The sequence below is a fragment of the Ovis aries genome, chromosome 18, assembly GCF_016772045.2.
Source record: "Ovis aries strain OAR_USU_Benz2616 breed Rambouillet chromosome 18, ARS-UI_Ramb_v3.0, whole genome shotgun sequence".
Lineage (NCBI taxonomy): Eukaryota > Metazoa > Chordata > Mammalia > Artiodactyla > Bovidae > Ovis > Ovis aries.
Window position 1 is genome coordinate 21697049 of NC_056071.1, and position 7099 is coordinate 21704147.

The following is a 7099-nucleotide window of genomic DNA, read 5'->3' on the forward strand; positions in this document are numbered from 1 at the left end:
TGGAGAATCCTATGAACAGAGGAGCCTGGGAGGCTATGGTCCATGGGGGTCTCAAAAGAATTGGACATGACTGAAGTGACTTAGCACATGTGCAAGCATTGATGTATATACACACATATATATATAATGAAATATTTATTTTTTATATTAATTATTTTTAAGAACAAGAATATGATAAATACAAGATTAAGCAATGGGGTAGAGATCATTCTATAATGTATGGAAATATCAAATCACCATACCAGACACCAGGAAACTAACATAATGTTGTAGGTCAATTATATTTCAAAAAGCCTCCCCCAAAACAAGCAAACAAACTCCAAGCAAAAGAGATTAGATTTGTGCTTGCCAGAGGAAGTGGTACTTGGAGCGGGATGGGGAGGGGGAATGGGATGAAGGTGGTCAAAAGTTACCAGCTTTCAACATCCAGTAGCAGGGATGCAATGTATAACATGAGTCATAGAATTTAACATAAAACATACTGAGGTATGTTATATATGAAAGTTAAGGGAGAAATCTTAAGAATTTTCAGCACAAGGAAAACAATTTTTTTTCCTTTTTCTTTTATAAGTTATCTATAAGAGATGATGGGTGTTTACAAATCTTATTGTGGTTATCATTTCATAATGTATAGAGTTCAAATCATTATGCTGTCCACCTAAATTTACAGAAACTTATAGGGATTTGATTACAGAAATTTCCAGAGGACTGGGGAAAACAGACTCTTGGAGGGCACAAACAAAACCTGTGCGTACCAGAACCCAGGGTAAAGGAACAGTGACCCCCACAGGGGACTGAGCCAGACCAGCCTGTGAGTGTTTGAGGGTCTCCTGCAGAGGGGTGGTTCGGCACTGACCTGCTGACGGGGACAGGGGCGCTGGCAGCAGCAGTCCTGGGAGGGGTGCATTGGCATAAGTTCTTTCCGAAGTCACCATTAGCCCCTGCCATAGAGGCTGTAGACAACAGGACTGGGTTGCTTCAGGCCAAACAACTAACAAGGAGGGAGCACATTCCCACCCATCAGCAGAAAATTGGTTTAAAGATTTACTGAGCATGGTTCTGCCCACCAGAGCAAGACCCAGTTTTCCCCACAGTCAGTCCCTCCCATCAGGAAGCTTGCTCAAGCCTATTATCCTCATCCATCAGAGGGCAGACAGAAGAAGCAAGAACTATAAATCTGCAGACTCCAAAATGAAAACCACAATCACAGAAAGCTAACCAAAATGATCACATGGATCATAGCCTTGTGTAACTCAATGAAGCTATAAGGCATGCTATGAAGGGCCACCCAGGATGGATGGGTTATGGTGGAGAGTTCTGACAAAATGTGGTTCACTGGAGAAGGGACTGGCAAACCACTCTAGTATTTTTGCCTTGAGAATCCCATGAACAGTATGAGAAAGCAAAAAGATATGACACTGGAAAAGGAGACCTCCAGGTCAGTAGATGTTCAATATGCTACTTGGGAAGAGCAGAGAAATAGCTACAGAAAGAATGAAAGGCTGGGTCAAAGCAGAAATGATGCTCAATTGTGGATGTGTCTGGTGGTGAACGGAGAAGGCAATGGCACCCCATTCCAGTACTCTTGCCTGGAAAATCCCCTGGATGGAGGAGCCTGGAAGACTGCAGTCCATGGGGTCGCTAAGAGTCGGACACGACTGAGTGACTTCACTGTCACTTTTCACTTTCATGCATTGGAGAAGGAAATGGCAACCCACTCCAATGTTCTTGCCTGGAGAATCCCAGGGATGGGGGAGTCTGGTGGGCTGCCGTCTCTGGGGTCGCACAGAGTCGGACATGACTGAAGTGACTTAGCAGCAGCAGCAGCAGCAGCAGCAGCTGGTGGTGAAAATAAAGTCTGATGCTGTGAAGAACAATATTACATAGGAACCTGAAATGTTAGGTCCATGAATCAAGCTAAATTGGATGTGTCAAGCAGGAGATGGCAAGAGTTAACATCAACATTTTAGGAATCAGTGAACTAAAATGGATGGGAATGAGCAAATTTAATTCAGATGACCATTATATCTACTACTGTGGGCAAGAATACCTTAGAGAAATGGAGTAGCCCTCATAGTCAACAAGAGTCCAAAATGCAGTGCTTCGGTGCAATCTCAAAAATGACAAAATGATCTCAGTTTGTTTCCAGGGTAAAACATTCAACATCACAATAATCGAAGTCTATAACCCAACCACTGATGTTGAAGAAGTTGAAGCTGAACAGTTCTGTGAAGACCTACAAGACCTTCTAGAACTAACACCAGAAAAACATACTCTTTCATCATAGGGGAGTGCAATACAAAAGTAGGAAGTCAAGAGATACCGGGAATAACAGGTAAGTTTGGCCTTCAAGTACAAAATGAAGCAGGGCAAAAGCTAACAGAGTTTTCTCAAGAGAACACGTTGGTCATAACAATCACTCTTCCAACAACCTGAGAGACAACTCTATACCTAAATTTACACAGTGCTGCATATCAGTTATATCTCAATAAAACTGAAAGAAAAAGAAAGGTTAAGTACTGGATTCGGGGGGAGGGTATATGTAAGTTGTCAATTGCAGTTTTTAAGTAGGATAAGTAACAAAAGATAGTCACACATGAACAAAAGAATATAGGGTCCCTGACCCATGGATCATATTTAACCTCACCATGTACACTTGAGATCCAAGAACTAGGATTATATGCGATGAGGTGCCTAATGTACTCATAACACAAAGGTGGGAACTAGAAGTCACTCCCTCACACCAGGGAAGGTCAGGGAAGCTTGACCAAAAGGTGGGAATTAATGGGCTTAGAAGAATAAGTAGGAGAAGATTACCAACCTTGGGAGGAGGCAGGGAGTTTGGGTGAATGTTCCAAATGGAAAGAGCAGCAGAGACAATGGTACAGAAAAGAGAGAAGTACAGCTTGGTCGATAGACTACAGACAATCAGGGAAAAGGAGAACGAGAGAGGTATATGCAAGTGATAGATCCAGAAGATAAGGTACATTGGAAGGAGGTTCTCGGCCTTTGGCTAAGATCAAGTGTAGAAGGAGGTTAGGCATTATAAAACATGATAAGCAAATAAGAGCATTGACAGGTACTTTTTTTTAGGCAAGTCCATTCTGAAGGAGATCATCCTGGGATTTCTTTGGAAGGAATGATGCTAAAGCTGAAACTCTAGTACTTGGGCCACCTCATGCGAAGAGTTGACTCATTGGAAGACTCTGATGCTGGGAGGGATTGGGGGCAGGAGGAGAAGGGGACGACCGAGGACGAGATGGCTGGATGGCATCACCGACTCGATGGACGTGAGTCTGAATGAACTCCAGGAGTTGGTGATGGATAGGGAAGCCTGGCTTGCCGCAATTCACGGGGTCGCAAAGAGTTGGACACGACTGAGCGACTGAACTGAACTGAACTGAACTGACAAGAACGGGGCTTCTCAGGTGACTCAGTGGTAAAAAAAATCTGCCTGCCAACACAGGAGATGAGGGTTCGATCTATGGGTCGAGCAGGTTCTTTGGAGAAGGAAATGGCAACCGGCTACCGTATTCTTGCCTGAAAAAAACCTATGGACAGAGGAGCCTGATGGGCTACAGTCCATGGGGTTGCAAAGATCAGACACAACTGAATGACTCAGCAGAGCACACTGATAAGATCAGAAAGATCCTCACAGCAGAATGCAGAAATGGATGGAGTTTGCTGGAGGCTGGAAGGTCAATTAGGATAGTCTCATTGTAGTGCAGATCGAAGTCCTGATTCACTAGGGAGCTCTGGAGCTTGCGGGCATGTACGGACTTGTTTTGTGTGTCTGTGTGTGGAGGGGCTTCCTTGGTGGTTCGGAAGATAAAGAATCTGCCTGCAATGCGGAAGACCTGGGTTCGATCCTTGGGCTCAGAAGATCCCCTGGAGGAGGGCATGGCAACCCACTCCAGTATTCTTGACTGGAGAATCCCATGGACAGAAGAGCCTGATGCTGTGGTCCATAGTGTCGCAAACAGGCAGACAGGACTGAATCGACTTGGCACAAGTGCACACATGGGCTTTTTTAGAGAGGTAAAATGGACAGGATTTTATTTCCCTGCTCTCCTGCATTTTTTTTTTTTTATGGCACCTATCACCCCTGATTTATATTTATTTATCTGTTGTCTTTCTCCCTGCCACCAGGATGTAAACTCCAGGAGAGCAAGGATGCTAAGTTAATTTTGTTTATTCTCAATCCTCAGGGCCTAACAGTTCCTGGCACATGCTAAGTACTAAACAATTATTTGTTGAAGGTATGAAGTTTCACTGGGAAGGAGAGACACAAGGTAATAGCCAACAGGTGGAGAATTTCTGATGTGCCACTCTGATTTAGTTCTGTATCTCCTATGCGGTTGGGAAGAGCCCCTGGAGGAGGGCATGGCAATCCACTCCAGTATTCTTGCCTGGAGAATCCCATGGACAGAGGAGCATGGTGGGTTATGGTCCATGGGGTCACAAAGAGCTGGACACCACTGAAGCTACTGAGCATGCACACACTTCTATTAATAAGAGGCCAGAGCTCAGGCTCTAGCTCAGTATTTGATCAAACAATAAACTGTTCCTGCCTCTGGCTCTCATCCTTGTCTCAGCCTGAGGTAACAATTTTTCCTGCCCTCTCTATCCATCCTACTGTTCTCTAACTACCTCTACAATCCCTGATTTTCCAGGTTTCCCTTAAGGTCCTTGGCCATATGTTTAACCCGTCCTCACCTTGTTATATGATCACCTATCTGCTAGATAAGCTGCATCCAGATCCACCCCTCTCCGTCCTTCTCCAGAGGCTGACCTTGAAGAACAGTGTCATCTGGGCTCCTTTGCCCTTAGACTTCCTCTTGGGTTCAGCCAGTGGGAGGTACCACAGGAAGTGAGAGAGAGACAGACAGAGAGAAAGAACCGCGTTCCTAGAAGTTCCCATTGGCCCTCCCTCTCAGCTGGGGCTCTCACTGGGCACTGGTTCCATCTCTTTGCCTGTTCAGGCCTATGGTTGATAATGGCTTCTTGGCAGATAACTGGCCTGGGGTACTTCATTATCCTTGGTTGGTTTCCCTCAACCCTGCCCACATCTTTGTACACTGTACCTTCATTAACTGTCTTCAGTTTCACTCACTGAGCAGGCCATCTGTTTCCTGCTGATCTTGGCTGATACAAAAGTAAAACTAGAGAGTTATATCTTTTTAAGAGAAATGAATATGATTCACAAAGTTTACCCTTTCATTATTTTTATACTTTCTTGGCTGTACCAGGATCCAACCAGAGATTGAACTAGGGCTCCAGCAGTGAAAGCCCAGAGTCTTAACCACTGAACCACTGGGGAATTTCCAAAAATTCACACTTTTAAAGTATCTAATTGGTGGTTCTCAGTGTAGTCTGAACAAACTGTTATCTGTTTTTCACTTAATATTTTTCTGTTACCCCACTGGGTGCTTACTCAGTGTCAAGTTATACAATGTTGCAAGCCATAAGTTACTTAATCATTCATATGTTTCAAACTTTCACTATCACAAATAAGGTTACAGTAAATATTATGCATGTGGCTGTTCACTTTGGAGAGGATTCTTTTTTTTTTTTTTTTAAGGTGGACCACTTTTAAAGTCTTTATTGAATTTGTTACAATATTGTTTGTTTTATGTTTTGTTTTTTTTGGCCGCCAGGCAGATAATGTGGGATCTTAACTCCCTGACAAGGGATTGAACCCATACCCCCTGCACTGGAAGGCAAAGTCTTACCCTCCAGACTGCCAGGGAAGTCCCTGGGGAGGATTCTTTCTTTTAGTGAAAACTTTTATATTTAGAATTAGCCAGCTGGACTCAGTTTGGTGCTAAGTCACTTCAGCCATGTCCGACTCTGTGCGACCCCATAGATGGCAGCCCACTAGGCTCCGCCATCCCTGGGATTCTCCAGGCAAGAGCACTGAAGTGGGTTGCCATTTCCTTCTCCAATGCATGAAAGTGAAAAGTGAAAGTGAAGTCGCTCAGTCATGTCCAACCCTCAGTGACCCCATGGACTGCAGCCTTCCAGGCTCCTCCATCCATGGGATTTTCCAAGCAAGAGTACTGGAGTGGGGTGCCTTTGCCTTCTCCAGGACTCAGTTTAGATGATCCCAAACTGTTGGCAACATCCAAAGTATCACAGTAAGGAGCCAGGCAAACATACGCCTTCTCTTCATCAGACCTGATCAAGGTGTTGACCTTGGCTGCATCAATGTCGTAGCGCTTCTTCACAGCCTGTTCAATGTGATGCTTGACATCCACAATAAACACAAATGTGTTGTCTTCTATCTTCTTCATGGCTAACTTGGTGGTGAGGGGAACTTGATAATGGCACAGTGGTCAAGCTTGTTTTCCCTAGGGGCACTCCTCCAAGGATATCTGTCTGCACTGCCCCCTGAGCTGCAGTGTTTTAGGCTGCGGCAAGGTGGGTGACATCTGTTTTTTTTTTTTTTTTGTCGTCGTGGATGCCTTTCAACACTGCTTTCTTGGTCTTGGCTTTGGCTTCAGGAGGGGCAAGGATTTCCTTCTTTGCCTTCAGTGCCATCTTAGTGAAAAAGAGGGAGGACTTTTTCTTAAGGAAAAGTTTCTAGGAGTGGTGCTGATGAGTCAAAAGAGAGTCACATCTCTATTAAGGCTCTTCAGAAGTACTGTCAAATTGTTTTTTAAAAGGATTATACAAATTCCCATTGCTACAGCTTTCTCTGAACAGGCCAATTGCATTCGTCTCATTAGCAATGGAAAATACATAAGGTGCGTGTATACATGCATGCTAAGTCATTTCAGTCAGGTCTGACTCTTTGGGACCCCCTGGACTGTTGTAGCCCGCCAGGCTCCTCTCTCCATGGGATGCTCCAGGCAAGAACACTGGGGTGGGTTGCCATGCCCTTCTCCAGGGGATCTTCCCGACCCAGGGATCGAAAATGTCTCCTGCATTTCAGGAAGATTCTTTACATCTGAGCCAGTGAGGAAGCCCTATATATATATACTAGTGTAGTAGGTGTATTACTATGTGGATTTCTGTAATAGCCATACCAATCCTAAGATAGTGAAAGCTCTTTTTTAGCTAAATGGGAATGCAGGGACAGTGATTTTGAGGGGACTGA

At 44.5% G+C, this 7099-nt stretch overlaps 1 pseudogene; it reads right to left on the reverse strand.

Moving 5' to 3' along the window:
- Nucleotides 1-4246: 4246 nt before the first annotated feature.
- LOC101104862 (large ribosomal subunit protein uL23-like) lies at nt 4247-6696 on the reverse strand (annotated as a pseudogene).
- Nucleotides 6697-7099: the final 403 nt, after the last annotated feature.